We start from the raw sequence: 19,216 nt of genomic DNA, 5'->3' as shown, positions 1-19,216 counted from the left end.
GTTCTAAGCGCTGGGGTAGACATAGGGGAATCAGGTTGTCCCAAGTGGGGCTCACAGTCTTAATCCCCATTTTACAGATGAGGGAACTGAGGCACAGAGAAGCTAAGTGACTTGCCCACAGTCACACAGCCGACAAGTGGCAGAGCTGGGATTCGAACTCATGAGCCCTCACTCCAAAGCCCGTGCTCTTTCCACTGAGCCACGCTGCTTCTCTAGAAGGGAGGTGAGGTAGGAGGGGGCAAGTGATGGATAGCCTCGAAGCCCAGAGTGAGAAGTTTCTGTTTCGTGTGGAGGTTGATGGGCAACCACTGGAGGTTTTTAAGGAGGGGAGTGACATGCCCAGAGCGTTTCTGCAGGAAGATGAGCCGGGCAGCAGAATGAAGAATAGACTGGAGTGGGGAGAGACAGGAAGAAGGGAGGTCAGAGAGAAGGCTGACACAATAATCCAGCCGGGATATTATGAGAGTTTGTACCAGTACGATAGCCGTTTGGATGGAGAGGAAAGGGTGGATCTTGGTGATATTGTAAAGGTGAGACCGGCAGGCGTTGGTGACGGGTTGGATGTGTGGGGTGAAGGAGAGAGCTGAGTCAAGGATGACACCAAGGTTGTGGGCTTGAGAGACAGAAAGGATGATTGTACCGTCCACAGTGACAGGGAAGTCAGGAAGAGGACAGGAATTGGGAGGGAAGATAAGGAGCTCAGTTTTGGACATGTTGAGTTTTAGGTGGCTGGCAGACATCCAGGTGGAGATGTCCTGGAGGCAGGAGGAGATACGAGCCTGAAGGCAGGGGGAGAGAACAGGGGAGGAGATGTAGATTTGGGTATCATCTGCACAGAGATGATAGTTGAAGCCGTGGGAGCGAATGAGTTCACCAATGGAGTGAGTGTAGATGGAGAACAGAAGAGGGCCAAGAACTGACCCTTGAGGAGCTCCTACAGTTAGAGGATGGGAGGGGTAGGAGGAGTCCGCGAAGGAGACTGAGAATGAACGGCCAGAAAGATAAGAGGAGAATCAGGAGAGTGTGGAGTCCGTGAAGCCAAGGTGAGATAAGGTGTGGAGGAGAAGGGGATGGTCAACAGTGTCGAAGGCAGCTGAGAGGCCGAGGAGGATTAGGATAGAGTAGGAGCCATTGGATTTGGCAAGAATATTTTCGTTACCCTATTTATTTTGTTAATGAATTGTACATCGCCTTGATTCTATTTAGTTGCCATTGTTTTTACGAGATGTTCTTCCCCTTGACGCCGTTTAGTGCCATTGTTCTTGTCTGTCCGTCTCCCCCGATTAGACTGTAAGCCCGTCAAACGGCAGGGACTGTCTCTATCTGTTGCCGACTTGTTCATCCCAAGCGCTTAGTACAGTGCTCTGCACATAGTAAGCGCTCAATAAATACTATTGAATGAATGAATGAATGAAAAGAAGGAGGTCATGGGTGACCTTTGAGAGAGGAGTCTCGGTAGAGTGGAGGGGACAGAAGCCAGACTGGATCCTGTATCTACCCCAGCGCTTAAAACAGTGCTCTGCATTTAGGAAGCACTGAACAAATACCAACATTATTATTATTATTATTGTTCCCTGCAGATGGGGGAATGAAGACTGTGAACCTCACGCGGGACAACCTGATTACCCTGTATCTACCCTAGCGCTTAGAACAGCGCTCTGCACATAGGAAGCGCTTAACAAATACCACCATCCACACCTGTCCCCCCTCCCTCCCTAGGGCTTTTCCGTTTCTTAGCAACGCCCAAGATGGCCGGTGCGCGAGCCTCCCTGGGAAACGTAGTCCCGTCACTTCTCGCCTTCCTGGTTGATGGCCCAGGCCGCGCGGGCGGATGGGAGGGGTTGGAGACTACATTTCCCAGAATCCCTCGCGTCAGCACCGCCCAGAGGCTTTGCGAAATCCCGGAGCGAACCGAAGAGTTTTACCTGAATGGAGGACGCCAGGTGCCGGGCGGCGACGGCGACGCAGGGGCCGCCGGGAAATGTAGTTCGCCGGCCAGGGCGGCGCAGCCCGGCGCGTTAGCGACCTAAGAAGAGAGACTACAAGTCCCAGAGGGACTTGGGCTGGGTGGCCGCCCGGGGGGTACGAAAGAGGAACCTGGCGGATAGCAGGCGGTTGGGGTGAGTTTGGGTTCCTGGCTGGGCCTGGGCAGTGGGGGGAAGATGGAGAAGTGAGCCTCGTGCTAGAATAATAATGTTGGTATTTGCTAAGCGCTTACTATGTGCAGAGCACTGGTCTAGGCGCTGGGGGAGATGCAGGGTCATCAGGTTGTCCCACGTGAGGCTCACCGTCTTCATCCCCATTTTACAGATGAGGGAACTGAGGCACAGAGAAGCGAAGTGACTTGCCCACGGTCACACACTTGACAAGTGGCAGAGCCGGGATTCGAACTCGTGACCTCTGACTCCCAAGCCCGGGCTCTTTCCACTGAGCCTCGCTGCTAGAAGGGAGTTGGACGGGGTTTGGGGTGTCGAGGCTGATGGGGAACCGGGTTTAGGTAGCATAATAGTGATGGCATTTATTAAGTGCTTACTATGTGCAAAGCACTGTTCTAAGCGTTGGAGGGGGATATTAGGTCATCAGGTTGTCCCACGTGGGGCTCACAGTCTTCATCCCCATTTTCCAGATCAGGTAACTGAGGCACGGAGAATAATAATAATGTTGGTATTTATTAAGCGCTTACTCTGTGTAAAGCACTGTTCTAAGCGATGGAGGGGGATACATGGTCATCAGGCTGTCCCACGTGGGGATGACAGTCTTCATCCCCATTTTCCAGATCAGGTAACTGAGGCACAGAGAATAATAATAATGTTGGTATTTGTTAAGCGCTTACTATGTGCAGAGCACTGTTCTAAGCGCTGGGCTAGATACAGGGTAATCAGGTTGTCCCACATGAGGCTCACAGTTAATCCCCATTTTACAGATGAGGTAACTGAGGCACAGAGAAGTTAAGTGACTTGCCCACAGCCACACAGCTGACAAGTGGCAGAGCCGGGATTCGAACTCATGACCTCTGACTCCCAAGCCCGTGCTCTTTCCACTGAGCCACGCTGCTTCACCGGAAGACAAGTACCCGGAGGGGGGGGTGTGGCAGTTGGATTGAAAGAAAAGGGCTGATTCTGGAAGTGCCATGGAAGGACTAGATTTGACAACAAACTGAATACTTGGATTGAAAGGGATTGAATCAAGAATAATGTCTAGGTTTTGGGTTTGAGAAATGAGGAGGATGGTGGTATTACCAACTCTATGGGAAAATTAGATGGAAAAAGGTATTTGGGTGGGCAGGTGAGGCACTGTTTTGGATATATTGAGCTGGATATACCTGCAGGACATCTATATGGAGATGACTGGAGATAAGAGGAAGTGTGAGATTACAGGGGAGGAGAGAGAGACATCAAGACTCAAGTGGAAGATTTGGGATTTAGGTGGTCAGCTGAAGCCATGGTAGTGAATGAGCTCCCTAAGGGCTCTGCTGACACCATCCTCTCCTGGTTCCCCTCCTACAATTTGACTGCTCCCTCCCAGTCACTATCTGAGGCCCCTCCACTGCTTCCCACCCCCTAACTGAGGGAGTCCCTCCAGGCTCATCCTGGGTCCCCCTATATTCACCATCTACACCCATTCAGTTGGAGAACTCATGTGCTCCCGTGGCTTCAACTACCATCTCCATTCAGAAGATTCCCAAATCTACCTCTTCAGCCTTGACCTCTCCCTTTCTCTGCTCCTCCTCTAAATGTAAGTTCTTTGTGGTTAGGGTATGGGTCTACCAATTTTGTAGTTGTTATTATATCGTTATTGTATTTAAATGTTTACTGTGCGGCAAGCCGTGTTCTAAGTATTGGGCTACATACCAGTTAATCAGGTTGGGCACAATCCCTGTCCCATATGGGGCTCACAGTCTAAGTAGGTGGGCGAACTGGTATTGAATCTCCATTTTTTCAGTTGAGGAAACTGAAGCACAGAGCAGTTAAGTGACTTGCCCAGGGTCACACAGCAGGCAAGTGCCAGAACCAGGTTTAGAACCTAGGTCCTCTGACTCCCAGGTCTGTGCTCTTTCCACTAGGCAACACCTCTTGTATCGTAGTCTCCCAAGTGCTTAGTATAGTGCTCTGTGCATAAGTGCTCAGGGAATACCATTGATTGATTCAGAATGTCACTTCTTGGATGTCCTGCCAATACCTCAAACGTAACATGTCCAAAACAGAACTCCTCATCTTCCCCCTGAAATCCCGACCTCCCTATTTGTCATCACTGGAGACAGCACCACCATCCTCCCTGTCTCACGAGCTCCATAACCTTGGCATTATCCTCACCTCAACTCCCTCAGTCACTCTACATATTCAATTTGTCACCAAATCCCATTGATTCTACTGTCACAAAGTCTGTAGAATCCGCTTCTTCCGCTCCATCCAAATTGCTACCATACTGGTTCGCTCACTTATTTCCGCCTCTGCTACTGCATCAGCCTCCTTGATGACTTCCCTGCCTCCAGCCTCCCCTCTCTTCAGTCCAAACTTTATTCTACTACCCAGATTTTTTTCTAAAATAATCATTTTGTGCCCATTTCCCTATTCCTCACAAAAACCCCAGTGTTTGTCCATCCTTCTCTGCATCAGACAGAAACTCCTAATCATCGGCTTTAAGACACTCAATCAGCCATTCCCCTTATTACCTAACCTCACTAATCTCTCATTACAATCCAACCTGCTTATTCATTCAGTCGTATCCTCTCATTCATTCATTTATTCATTCATTTAATGTTTTTACTGAGCACTTACTGTGTGCAGAGTAGTGTATGAAGTGCTTCAGAGTGTACAGTACAACAATAAACTGTTGTCAGCCTGCCAATCTCATCTGTCTTGCTGATGTCCCTTTACTCACATCCTTCCTCTGTCCTGAAACTCTCTCCCCCTTCATTCATTCAGTCAATCATATTTCTTGAGCGCTTACTCTGTGCAGAGCACTGTACTAAGAACTTGGGAGAGTACAATACAGCAATAAACAGACACATTCCCTGCCTACAATGAGCTTACAGTCTAGAAAGGGGAGATGTCTTCATATCTGACAGACCACCACTCTTCCCATCTTCAAAGCCTTACTAAAATCATAACCCTTCCAAGGGCCCTTCCCTCACTAATGCCTCATTTTTCCACTTATTTGTCCTCCCTTCTATGACGTCTATGCACCTGCTTCTGTTTCCCTTAAGCACTTTGATACTCATCCCACCACCACAGTACTTATGTACACAATCATTTACTCTACTATTTCCCCTGTCTGTAATATATTTTAGTGCCTGTCTCCCCACTGGACTGTAAGCTCCTTGAAGTCAGGGATTGTGCCTGCCAATTCTATTGTATTGTACTCTCCAAAGCACTTAGTACAGTGCTCTGCACATAGTAAACACTTAATAAATGCCATTGATTGAGCGAGTGTAGGTGGAGAATAGAAAGAGGGCCCAGGAATTAGCCTTGAAGGACTTCTAGTTAGATGGTGGGAGGCAAAGGAAGAGCCGGCGAAAGACTGAGAAGTGGCCAAAGAGGAAGGAGGAGAACCAGGAAAGGAAAAATTAAATTGGATAGTATTTATAAGCAAAGGGGAAGATCCACAGTGTCAAAGGTTGTCAAGAGGGGTATGACTGAGCAGAGGCTATATAGAGTTGGTGAGACAGTGACCTTGGAGAGAATAGTCTCAGTGGAGTGAAGGGAAGTAGAAACTAGATTGTAGAGGGTCAGGGAGGGAATTGGAGGAAGAGATGGGGTCAAAGGTAGAGATGAGGGAGTAGATTTGAGAAGCAGTGTTGCCTATTGGACAGAGTGCGGTCCTGGGAGTCAGAGTTCAAGTCCCAGTGCCTCCATGTACCTGCTGTATGAATTTGGGCAAGTCACGTATCTTTTCTGTGCCTTAGTTCCCTTGTCTGCAAAGTGGGGATTCAGTAGCTGTTCTCCCTCCTACTTAGACTTTGAGCTTCCTTGTGGGACCTGATTATAATAATAATAATAATAATAATGTTGGTATTTGTTAAGCGCTTACTATGTGCAGAGCACTGTTCTAAGCGCTGGGGTAAACACAGGGGAATCAGGTTGTCCCACGTGGGGCTCACAGTCTTAATCCCCATTTTACAGATGAGGGAACTGAGGCACAGAGAAGTTAAGTGACTTGCCCACAGTCACACAGCTGACAAGTGGCCGAGGTGGGATTCGAACTCATGAGCCCTGACTCCAAAGCCCGTGCTCTTTCCACTGCGCCACGCTGCTTCTCAACTTACATCTACCCCAGTGCTTAGTACAGCATCAGACATATGATATTAATAATTGTGGTATTTGTTAAGCACTTACTATGTGCCAGAGAAGCAGCGTGGCTCAGTGGAAAGAGCACGGGCTTTGGAGTCAGAGGTCATGGGTTTGAATTCCGGCTCGGCCACTTGTCAGCTGTGTGACTTTGAGCAAGTCACTTCATTTCTCGGTGCCTCAGTTCCCTCATCTGTAAAATGGGGATGAAGACTGTGAGCCCCACGTGGGACAACCTCATTCCCCTGTGTCTACCCCAGTGCTTAGAACAGTGCTTGGCACATAGTAAGCCCTGAACAAATACCACCATTATTATTACTAAATGCTGGGGTGGATACAAGCAAATTGGGTTGGACCCAATCCCTGTACCAGGTGGGACTCACAGTCTCCATCTCCATTCTACAGATGAGGTAAATTGGGCCCAGAGAAGTGAACTTACTTGCCCAAGGTCACACAACAGTCGAGTGACAGAGCTGGGATTAGAACCCATGACCTTCTGAATTCCAGGCCCGTGCTCTATCCACCATGCCATGCTACTTCTCTAATACCATAACTATTATTATTATTATTATTATTATATTGTACTCTTCCAAGCACTTAGTACAGTGTTCTGCACACAGTAAGCACTCAATAAATGTCACTAATATTACATTTGGAGAGCTGTCAGGAGATCTTGTGAGAGATGGTCAAGAAGGATGAGAGAGTGGATGGGTTTTGGAGGCAGATACGAGGAAGCTGGGAAATTGAGAGGAAGATTTTTGGGAGGCCGCACTGGATGGTTATGATTTTGACTAGGGCGGTGGGGGCACTGGGAATTTCAGGAGAGAGTTAAAGGTCTGGAGTAATTGGGGCAGTAGGCTTGGGAGTCAATGAGGGAGGAGAGTAGTGTTGCTGAGCAGAGGTTAGGGCAGATGAGGTTGAAATTAAATATGACTGAGGTTGGCCTGATGCCTGGATTTCCGCCAGCATCTTTCGCGGCACGAGAGTGGAGGAAATGAACTGTGGAGGTGAGCCAGGGCTGACGGCTGCAGGTGCGAGATAAATGGATGAATTGGTGGTGAAAGAGATGAGTTTGCTGGGGATGGTGGAGTTGAAGATGCGCATTTGTGCATCGAGAGGAGGTGGGGCAAGAGATTGCAGGTTTTTGGGGGCCGAGTTGGAGAAGGCAAACTTATTTTAGTGTCTGTCTTCCCCTACTAAAGTATAAGGTCTTTGAGGGCAGGAATACTAATTCTATTGTATCCTCCAAAGTGCATGGTTTTGAACAAAGGAAAGTGCTCAATAAATACTATTATTGGATTGTTTTGATTGGTGGAGCAGTTTCCATGTGTGGACAGATTAGAAGAGTCAAGATCTTTATTTTAGGAAGATGCAAGTTGAGAAGGGTCAGGATCGAAGTATTCAAAATTCTGGAGTGTGTGATCAGAGCATATGTGGAATTGTTGTGTCCCCTGGCACCAAGGTAAGGAGGCACCCCTGGAGTCTGAGGGTGAAAGGTTTAAACAAACCAAAGGAAACTCTTCTCCCAATTGGTGTGAGTGAATAGAATTTGTTCCCACAAGAAGTTGGACGGGCCAAAAATAGCAAGAGATTCAAGAAGGGATTGGATAAATTCATTTACAGTGAGCCTTTGATGAAGAATTTAGTGGGATTAGATAGTAATAATAATGGCATTTTTAAGCATTTACTATGTGCCAAGCACTGTTCTAAGCACTGGGGTAGATACAAGGTAATCAGGTTGTCCCACGTAGGGCTCACAGTCTTAATCCCCATGTTCCTGATGAGGTAACTGAGGCACAGAGAAGTTAAGTGACTTGCCCAAAGTCACACAGCTGATGAGTGGCGGAGCCGGGATTAGAACCCATGACCTCTGACTCCCAAGCCCAGGCTCTTTCTGGATGGTCCATGTTGGGTCATTGTGGGAGAGTCCCAATGGAGAGGGGAGAGGGGAGAATTAGGGTTGTTGGATGGTCCGTACTGTCATTGTGGGAAGAGTCTGGAGTGGAGAGAGGAGAGTCCGGGATGTTGGGTGGTTCATGTTGGGACACTTGGGGAGAGTCAGGGGTTGAGAGAGGCAAGTCAATGTTGAGAGAGGAAAGTCAAGCTTGTTAGGTCACTAGAGAAGTGTCAGGACTGTCTGGTGGTCCATGCTGAGTCACGGAGGGAAAGACAGGGATGGAAAGAAGACAGTCAAGGATGTTGAATGAAACGATTGTAGAGCCATCTCCTTGCTTTTAGGACCCTCTTCAGGACTCCAAAGAGGAGAGGGGACCTTTCCTTAGTGGGAGTCAGCTGCCTCTCACTTAATTTCAAGACTTCCCTATCATTCAATAGTATTTATTGAGTGCTTACTGTATGCATAGCTCAGTACCAAACATTTGGGAGAGTATACTAGATTTTGAGCTCGTTGTGGGCGGGAATGTGTCTATTCTTATATGGTACTCCCCCAAGCGCTTAATACAGTGTTTTGCACACAGTAAGCACTTAATAAATGCAATTGAATGAATGAATATACTACAGCAGAATTGGTAGACAGGTTCTCTGCCCACAAGGAGCTTACAGCTAGTAGGTGGTGTTTGGGGAACCTGATGGTGAGTCAGGGGAGCCTGTGTCCAGATCCCTGATTCCTCTCAGGAGTTGTAGCTACCTGAGCTTCTCTAGTTCTTGTTCCCGTTTAGCTGTCACACCCAGAGTTGCGGCACACCCACAGCAGGGCCCATCCCAACTCTGGGCACGCTCCTTCCCCCCCAATGCCTCCCTCTTCATTCCCCGCACCCTTTCCACCATCCTTCCCAGTCCTCCTCCTGGCTTCTAACCGGGTCAGCCCCGAGAGTCTGCCCAGCTCTGGTTATCATCTTAAGTGAGAGGTCCAACTTCCGAGGGCCCACGTTGCTAAAGCCAAGTCTGTTTCTCAGCTGCCATGCTTCCGTGCAGCCAGGCTGGGAGGAGTCTGTGTCCGTGAAATTTTGGTGTTGGCTTTCCCGGCGTCAGGAAGGTTTGGGTGAGAGGACCCATTTGCTTGGCAAACAGACCTGTCATGCCAACCAGGCCAGGGCGTGTAGATCCACTTCCACCCCACCCCCAGCTGTGGGAGTCACCCACAGGGTTTGCCACTTGCCGTGCCCAAGTAGTCTTTGGGAGAATTTGGTTTAGGGGTTCTTGAGGTCAAATCAGTCAAGCCAGCCCCCTTGACAGTTAGGTTTCTATGGTCATCAAACACTGCTTTCTATCTAATTGAACCCCCACAGTCCAGGAAATAGCCAGTGAGTCTCACCCTCCCCGCTTATCCAGATGACTTAGAAAGGGCTAGTAGTAATTAATAATAATAACAATAATTGTATTTTTTAAGCACTTACTACCTGCCAAGGACTGTTCTCAGCTCTGGGGTAGATACAAGGTAATCAGGTTGAACACAGCCCCCGTCCAAATGGGGCTCCCAGCTGTAATTTTACAGATGAGGTAACTGAGGCCCAGAGAAGTAAAGTGATTTGACCAAGGTCACACAGTAGACATGTGGCAAAGTTGGGATTAGAACCCACGTCCTCTGACTCCCAGATCCGGGCTCTTTCCACCTGGCCTCTGTCCACTAGGCCATTCTGCTTCTCACTGTGGCACTGGTGGTGTTTATTGAGTGCCTACCAAATGCAGTGCTCTGTATTAAGCACTTTGGGAGTACAAGAAAAGCACAAAACATAGTCTGGGCCCATGAGGCGCTCCCATTCTGATGGGAGAGAGACATAGAAATATTGAATATGCATATTTGCACAATTCCTGAAAAATTCCATAAATATGTAAGTGCATGAGCAGACTGAAAGGTCAATAAGAATTGGAATATTGATGAATAGTTGGGAAAGACTTGTTGGTAGAGGAGGTGGATTGGTTGATCAAGAGAAGAGAGCCTGGGTAGGGAATATAAATGGGGCATGATGGTCCTGGATACTTGGAGGGGTTCTAGAGATTGGAGGTCTTTTGGGAGGGTGGGCAGGGGAGAAGGTGGAGAGGGCTAAAGTCTGGCACGTATGGGTAGGGGGAGTTGTAGACATAAGCAGGTAGTGTGAGGAAGGGGTCGGAGGCGAGTAAGACGAGCAGAGTATAGCCAGAAGAGAGGAGGGGAGTTGTGAGCTGAGTGATCTCATACTGTGTGCGGAGCCCTGTACTAATCGCTTGGGAGATTACACTATAGCAGAGTTGGTAGGTACGTTCTCTGCTTACAGTCTAGAGGGGGAGATAGACACTAATATATATTAATTACGGATCTGCACATGAGCAATGTTCAGGAAGATGATCTGGGTGGTAGCATGGAGTGCGGACTGAAATGGGGAGGGAGAGGCTGGGGCCTCAAAGGCCGATTCAGGTATCCAGCTGGGATATGATGCGGGAGAAGCAGCTTGGCATAGTGGATAAAACATGGGCCTGGGAATCAGAAGGACGTGGGTTCTAATTCCGGCTCAGCCACATATCTGCTGTGTGACCTTGGGCAAGTCATTTCACAGTCTGTGCCTAAGTTCTCTCATCTGTAAAATGGAAATTGAGAATGTGAGCCCCACATGGGACAGAGACTCTGTCCAACCCGATTTGCTTGAATCCATCCCAGTGCTTAATACAGTGCCTGGCAACATAGTAAGCACTTAACAAATACCGTAATTATTATTATTATATGATGAGAGCTTGAGCTGCTGTAATGACCCTCTCCCTTCTGCATGGTGTGTGTACTTGGATCTGTGCCTTTTGGGCATTTGGTATTCACCCCACCCTCAGCCCCTATGTACATATTCAGAAATCATTTATATTAATGTCTCTCTCCCCCTCTATGCTGTATACTCATTAGCAGGGAACATATCTGTGAACTCTGTTGTACTCTCTCAAGTGCTTAGTACAGTGCTCTGTACCCAGTAAGTGCTCAGTAAATATTATTAATTGAAAGTGGTTGCAGGAATGGAGAGGAAGTGGAGGAGCCATGAATAGTTTTGGAGGAAAAGTCAGTAGATGGTACTTGTTAAGCGCTTACTATATGCCAAACACTGTTCTAAGCACTGGAGTAGGCACAAGTTAATCAGGTTGGACACAGTCCCTGTCCCACATGGGTCTCATGCTTTATAGATGAGGTAACTGGGGCACAGAGAAGTTAAGTGACTTGCCCAAGGTCACATAGCAGACATGTGGCAGGGCCAGGATTAGAATCCAGGTCCTTCTGATCCCCAGGCCTATGCTCTATCCACTAAGCCATGCTGCTTCTCAAATGTTATTGTGTTAGCAGATGTTAACCTGGATTGGCTGTGACAGCAAGCAGCAGTCGAGGATGGGAGCAGTGTCATAGTGAGGATGGTGGTGTTGCCAGCAGAGATGGGAAAAGTTTAAAAGGGAACTGAGCAGTTCAGTTTTGAACCCCGTTGAGTTTGAGGCGCCGGCAGGCTGTCCACAAGGAGACTTCCTGGAGGCAAGCGGAGATGCGGGATTGGATAGCAGGAGAGAGGTCAGGGCAAAGGAGGTTAATGTGGGAGTCATCTCCTAGAAAAGGTAGAAGCATGAAGCTGCTTGACCTGGTGGATAGAGCTCGCGCCTGTGAGTCAGGGACCTGGGTCCCAATCCCAGCTCCACCAGTTGTCTGCTGTGTGAACTTGGCTGAGTAAGTTCACTTCTCTGGGCTTCAGTTCCCTCATCTGTAAAATAGGGATTAAGACTGTGAGCTCTATGTGAGACATGGACTGTGTCCAACCTGATTTTTCATTCATTCATTCCATCACCTTTAGAGAGAACGATATAACAATAAAGACACATTCCCTGCCCACAACGAGCTTAACTTGTATCTTCCCCAGTGCTTACTCTGGCCTGGCACAGAGTAAGTGTTTTAACAAATACCATTTCAAAAAAAAGGGAATTTTGCTCCTGAGCATGACTAGAACTGGGCAAGCAAAGGGCAAGCACAGACTGGAGTTGCTGAATGAAGCCTTGAGGCTTTCTAGCCTGCGCCTGGAATCCTGAGAGGAGATATTGCAATACCTACCTCTCTTCCGCTTGCAGGGCTTCCTGTTGGTGCCTTAGCAGTGGCTTGCTGCCCACATGGAGCCTGGAGACGTGTGCCCCAAGGAGCCCGAAGCCAACCACAATCCCAGACTTCTAGTCACAGCCTTGGCGGAAGGTGTAATTCAACCCTAGTCGGCAGGGAGGTTGGTGGTTCATATGACACCGGCAGAGGTTCGGTTCACTGTCTGGTGAATGACTCTGGTTTCTGCCCCTCTCAGCACCACGTGCCCAACCTCCTTCTACTCTTGTTTCTTTTTTTTTATGGTACTTATTAAGCGCTTACTATGTGCCAAGCATTGTTTTAAGCACTTGGGTAGATACAAGTTAATCAGGTTAGTCAGTCATAGTTATTGAGCTCTTACTGTGTGCAGAGCACTGTACTAAGTGCTTGAGAGAGTACAATATAACAATAATAATAATTGTGGTCTTTAAGTGCTTACTATGTGCCAGGCACTGTTCTAAGTTCTGGAGTGGATGCAAGCAAATTGGGATGGACATAGTCCCTGTCCCATGTAGGGCTCACAGTCTCAATTCCCATTTTAAAGATGAGGTAGCTGAGGCACAGAGAAGTGATGACTTGACCAAGGCCACACAGCAGACAAGTGGTGGAACTGGGATCAGAACCCATGACCACCTGACTCCCAGCCCTGCGCTCCATCTGTAAAAGATACATTCCCTGGCCACAACAAGTTTACAGTCTCTGTCCCACATGGGACTCACAGTCCAAGTTGGAGAGAATAGAATTTAATTCGCATTTTACAGATGGGGTAACTGCAACACAGAGAAGGTAAGTGACGTGCTCAAGATCACACAGCAGACACATGGCAGAATCAGGTTTAGAACTCAGGCCTTCTGACTCCTCAGCCCATGCTCTTTACAGTGGGCTGTGCTGCTCTACATTTAAATACTGTTTAAAAAATCATTTTTACTTTTCTGGGCTCATCAACATAGCCAAAATAGCCGACCAGACCTCATCCTGCTTCTTCTGACTTGTGCCCTGCTCACGACTGCAGGTTTGCATCGGGTCTGGGCTGGGACTCTTGGCAGAGTTTTGGGCAGAGGGTAAAGCAGCGTGAGAAGCTCATTGCCTAATGGATAGAACATGGGCCTGGAAGTCAGAAGGACCTGGATTCTAATCCCGGCTCTGCCATTCGTCTGCTGTGTGACCTTGGGCAAGTCACTTCACTTCTCTGGGCCTAAATTACCTCATCTTGAAAATGGGGATTAAGACTGTGAGCCCCATGTGGGACATGATTAACTTGTATCTACCCCAGTGCTTAGTACAGTGCCTCCCACATAGTAAGCACTTAACACATACCATTGGTGAGAAAAGGGTAAGGGACAAGTGTGGGTTCTAGACAATCTGAATGCCTTGCCGGCTGATTCAAAGATTTCTCCTCCGTGAGTGTAGCTGACCTGGATATAGGCAAGGCCTATGCTTTCACAGTAGGGGTGTTCCACTTTGGCTCTCTTCTCCCATCCTAAATTACCTGTTAGTCAATCAGCAATACTGATTGAATGCCCATGGCCTGCAGTGTCCTGGACGGGGTACCTCTGGCATGCAGTAATAAAAGTAGCAGATCCAATCTCCGTCCTCAAGGAGCTTACAAACTAGAAATGGTGAGATAAGGAGGAAAGGGGATCTTCAACTGCTGATAGGGGGGATGTGGCAGGAAAATAAATGTAAGTTCCTGAAAATTGATATTCTTCCATAATGTGTATTTTTATTGCATGCCTCACACTTGATTTGCATCCTTTATTCACCCTTAGAGATCCTAATGCATCAAGATCATATCTCTCCAACTCCTTAATACATTTAAGTACGTAGAATGACCTCAGTGTCCAAACCTTCATTTTTTTGTTAGCTATATATTTCGAAGGAGGGTCTTCATTTTCCACATTTTAGCCACTGTATCAGGCCTTTATTATGTATATATCTGAAAATTATTACAGATTATGAATTTATTCATATCAATGTCTGTCCTCCCCTATAGACTCATTATGAGCAGAAAACATATCTGCTAATTCTTTTGTACCCTCCCAAGTGCTTAGAACAGTACTATTAACATAGTAAGCATGCAATAAATACCATTGATTGATTAATTGAGGTGGGATTTCAGGAGACTTTGTAGATGGGGAGACCTGAGGCCTGGGCAGATTTGAAGTGGGAGGGAGTTTCAGGCAGGAGGAAAAACATGAGGAAGGGGTCAGAGGTGGGAAACACAAGAAGGAGGCACAGTGAGTAGATTAACTTGGGAGGAATGGTGAGTGAGCTGGGAGAAGAAAAAGAGTGGATATAGAGGATAAAGAGCAAACAAAAACCCTCAAGCCAGTGATTAGGAATGCATCTCCACTAGATGTGGAAAGAAATGGGTAACCATTGAAGAGTTTTAAAAAGTGGAGAAATATAATCAGAACAGAATTTTAGAAAAATGACCCGGGAAGCAGGATGAAGTTAGGGGAGAGGCCGGAAACAGGGAGAAAGGTGAGGTGGCTGATAGAGTAATCAAGGTGGGAGATGTCAGGGAGTCCATTAATTAATCAGTGGTATTTATTGAATACTTACTGTGTGCAGAGTACTGTACTAAGCATTTGGGAGAGTACAGAACAACAGAGTTAGGAAGCATATTCCTTGTCCACGACGAGCTTTCAGTCTAGAGCCGTAGACAGGCATTAATATAAACAACTAATGTATAAGTATGTACATAAGTGCTGTGGGGTGAATACCAAATGTCCAAAGGCCACAGATCCAAGTGTATAGGCGATGCAGAGGGAGAGAGAGCTGAGGAAAAGAGAGCTTAATTGGGAAAGGCTTCTTGGAACAGATGTGATCTTAATGCTTTGAAGGTCAGGAGGGTGGTGATCTGGCATATATGAAAAGGGAGGGAATTCCAGGCCCAAGGTGGGGATGTGGGAACAACGCTTCTCCAGAATGGAGAATGGACTTATTTTCCAAAATAAATGAGCTATCTCCCCAGGAGACAGCTGGAAATGAGGGGAATGTGAAATTGGGGATAGGAACATAAAGAAGGGAAAAAGGCGTGATGTGAGGTCACTGAGAGTTGAAGAGGTTATGGAGGTCTGATACAGTCGGTGGGGTCTGTAAGTCAGCAGGGTCACAGAGTCAGAAGTTGAGATCAGCAGGATACTTCCCGAGCATTAATTCACCTAAGCAAAGTGTGATGACAGCAATGTGACTCGATTGAATTCTAATCTGACAGCAGCTGCTTTCCCCCTCTACCAATCAATCATATTTATTGAATGCAGAGCATTGTACTAAGCACTTGGGATAGTACAGTATAATAATATAACAGAGTTGGTATTCATGTTCCCTGCTCATAGGGAACTGAAGCAGCATGGTGGAGTGGTTAGAACATGGGCCAGGGAGTCAGAAGGTCATGGGTTCAAATTCCGGCTCTGCTACTTGTCTGCTCTGTGGCTTTGGGCAAGTCACTTCATTTCTCTGGGCCTCAGTTACCTCACCGGTAATATGGGGATTGAGACTGTGAACCCAACATGGGACAGGGACTGTGTCCAACCTGTTTAACTCATATCTATCCTAGCACTTAGCACAGTGCCTGGAACATAGTAGTTGCTTAACAAATACCACAATTATCACTATTAGTGGGGAAGGTAAACTCCTTGTGGGCAGGGATCATGTCTACCAACTATGTCATATAGTTCTCTCGCAAGTGCGTGACCTGCATACAGTAAACACTCAATAAATACCAGTGATTGATTGATAGATAATCTGGAAGTTTTAGTTCCTCTCCAGGTGTGTGGATTTCTGCATATATTTTCTGTCCCAACCTGGGGTGACCCTTTAAACTTGAAGAGCAGCCACATATGTGGCAGCTCATTGCTGTTATCCTGCCTCTCCACTAGTCTCGGTTGGCCCTCTCCCTGGCATGAAACAGGCTACGGGCAGCCCAGCACTGGCAGCCGTTCTTGGACATTGGGATGCTTCCTGTCTCCTGGGCCCCAAGCTTTCATTCCCTGTTTATAACAGGCTCCCTGACTCTGCCTGGGGTCAGCCTGTGTTTGTAAGGTGGAAGTCTGGAAGCAGCTGAAGGGAATGTCCCATCTCTCCTTGTCCATCCCACCTTGCAGCTCCTCAAACCTGGGCTCAGGTAATTTCCCCTGTTTTATTATTATTATGTCATTTATCAAGTGTTTATTATGTGCCAAGTGATGAGGTAAATACAAGGTTATCAGATTGGACACATTGTCCATTCCTTATGGGCCTCACAATCCATCTGTTATCCCCATTTTACAGATGAAGAAACTAAGGCCCAGAGAGGTTGTGACTTTTCCAAGAGACATAGTAGGCCAATGGTAGAAGGGGGACTGAAACCCAGGCATCCTGACTCACAGTTTCAAGAGCTTTCCTCTAGACCCACATTGATCTATTTACTGCCCCTGGCCTGGGCTGTGGAAATCTCAAACTTAGAACTTTAATGAAACAGTGTGGCCTAGTGGATAGAGCATGGGCCTAGGAGTCAGAAGGACCTGGGTTCTGTTCTAGCTCCGCCTCTTGTCTGATGTGTGACCTTGGGTAAATCACATAACTCCTCTGTTACCTCATCTGTAAAACGGGGATTAAGATTTTTGAGTCCTATGTGGGACAGAAACTGGGTCTAACCTGATTAGCTTGTATCTATCCCTACACTTAGTAAAGTGCCTAATACATGGTAAATGCTTAACAAATACCATTAAAAAGCCTCCCTCATTTCCAGGTAGGGAAGGGGAAATAATTGCTCACCTTAAAGCCATTGGTGCTGTTTTTTCTTCTTCTTCAAGAATTCCAATTTCCTCCAGGATCAAAGCATTTGCATTTTGAAGCCCAGAGCCGACTCTGTTCAAATATAGCATGGAAACAAAATTTTCAAGGCCTCAAAGGGCAGAGACCAAGATTTTTGTATGGAAATCCATTCTAGCCAGAAGGCAGGGTGGAAGGATGTCAAGTCGGTTGTAGAGAGCTGCCCTGGTAGCCTGTTGAACACCTGTAGCCCCACCCCTGCTATAGGGGGCTACTTAACTAGCCCTACCTAAGCTTTGCTGCAGGTCTCCATGGGCTAGAACTCTTTGGGTGTGAGAATAGTCAGAATTAGGGCACAGGACCCCACCCTCTGCACTGGGATTTAAAGCTTTGCAGGGTTTGGGATCCCTTCACAAGAGTAGCAATGCAGACCTCCATTTTGGTTGTCAGGCCAGGATCCCTGAGCCCTTCTAGTTACCAGGAAGCTCAGAAAATGTTGAGTTTTGTTTGGCTTAATCCATTCTGTGGAGCCCCCACTTGACACATTTTGTCACATAGCTTGTGAAATCACCGGAGCCATCCTCCCTGGTTTTGCTCTTGTCCTCCTCTGAAATCACTGGAGCCATCCTCCCTGGCTTTGCTTTTGTCCTGTTCCCGACCCTAAAACCATTCCCCTTTTCCGTGGGGTGAGGCAGGCCTCTGGGGGAGGCTGAAGGGCTCGAAGGTTCCCCAGGAAGAGTCACCATCCCAACACTGGCTCCCCGTGCCACTGCTAGTTTTTCCCCGCCTCTTTGAGAGAAGTGGTGGCTATGTAGAACCGGCAGAAGCACCTAGATTCCCACTGACCTCTTGATTCCACCCCTCTGCCCTGGGCCAGCAACCTGGTTTCCCTCTGACATCTCCAGTCCTCCTTGGAAAGCCTGTCCCGGTCACTGCCCCATCCCAGTGGAAAAGAGGTATTTCCTGGCGGGGGTAGGAGCAGGGAGGGACTCCTTCTGCTTCCCCAGCTCTGCAACCTCTCTCTTCCCATGCAGGTAAGGTGCCGTTGCATGAAAGTTGGCTGCCATGCATACATGGCATCAGAGGAAACCAGGTTTTAAGGTGGTGGAGATTGCATAGGAGCTCTAGGACCATCCCACCCCTCACCCCAATGTTGCACATGTGCAGTAACCATCTTTGTAAAATCTGAAATGGGCTCTTCTTAGACTTGTCCAAGCGATGGGCATCTTGGAAGGCTCAGGAAGTGTGTGCCTACTCTTGTAATCAATGGCCCTGGGCAGTGACCTCCTGCTTCCCCCCACACTTATGTAGTTTGGCCTCTGGAGCTGTAGCCCCTAAGATCCCTTCATTAGTATTGACCTTCCCAAATGAGGACTGCCCGTCCAGGCCCAGCGGGAATGAGAGTTTACCCTTACTTTATTTGGTCATATTTGAAAATATCACCCCTTCCCTTCCCCACCCTCTCTGCCTGCGGAGAAGTCATTTTGCCTCTCCTCCCCACCCCCAAAGTGAGATTCTGCTCCTCATGCCAGCGTCCTTGCCTGGTTGTTTCAGTCAGGTCAGGGATGCTGGGTTGATAATAAAGTCAGTGGGATTGAAGTTTGTGGCTTTCTCTCTGGCTGGAGTTGATTTCCCCATCAGCAGGTGTGCCAGTTAGGATTTAACTGTTATGGGCCAGCAAGAGCGAAAGGCCAGATCTTGATTTGGTAGGAGGTTTGGCCATCAGTGCTGTGTAATTCCTCTGAAGTTTTCCCGAGAAGCACTCGGGAGTTCTGATTTGGGAAAGAGCATGGGGCCATGGGAGAGAATGAGCCTGGGACTCTGAAGGACATGGGTTCTAATTCCAGCTCTTCCACCTGTCTGCTGTGTGATCTTGGGCAAGTCACTTCACTTCTCTGAGCCTTAGTTATCTCATCTGTAAAACAGGGATTAAGATTGTGAGCCCCAGATGGGACAGGGACTGTGTCCAGCCCAATTTGTTTGTATTAACCCCAGTGCCTAGTACAGTACCTGGCACATGGTAAGCACTTAACAGATACCGTAATTATTATTATTAGATTGTAGCCGTGGTTGTCACTGCCTTGTATTCAGCCTCTTGAAGTGCTGGGCGTGGGGGTGGAGTGTGACTCTGTGGGGAGAGCGGCAG

General features: G+C 47.7%; 1 protein-coding gene across 6 annotated transcripts in view; it reads left to right on the top strand.

Moving 5' to 3' along the window:
- Positions 1-1,927: 1,927 nt before the first annotated feature.
- Positions 1,928-19,216, top strand: part of C5H1orf159 (chromosome 5 C1orf159 homolog) — a 30,341-nt gene continuing 13,052 nt past the window's right edge. For 2 of the 6 annotated variants that reach the window (XR_005660021.1, XM_029066370.2), the window contains exons 1-2: positions 1,928-2,120; positions 12,309-12,454. The gene's annotated coding sequence lies outside the window, so the exon portion shown is untranslated. Of the gene's footprint in view, positions 2,121-12,308; positions 12,483-19,216 lie in introns of all 6 variants that reach the window. The other 4 variants (XM_029066371.2, XM_039912038.1, XM_039912037.1 and 1 more) reach the window with 4 other exon arrangements.

This window comes from Ornithorhynchus anatinus, chromosome 5 (assembly GCF_004115215.2).
Source record: "Ornithorhynchus anatinus isolate Pmale09 chromosome 5, mOrnAna1.pri.v4, whole genome shotgun sequence".
NCBI lineage: Eukaryota > Metazoa > Chordata > Mammalia > Monotremata > Ornithorhynchidae > Ornithorhynchus > Ornithorhynchus anatinus.
This window is presented reverse-complemented; position numbering and strand designations above follow the sequence as displayed.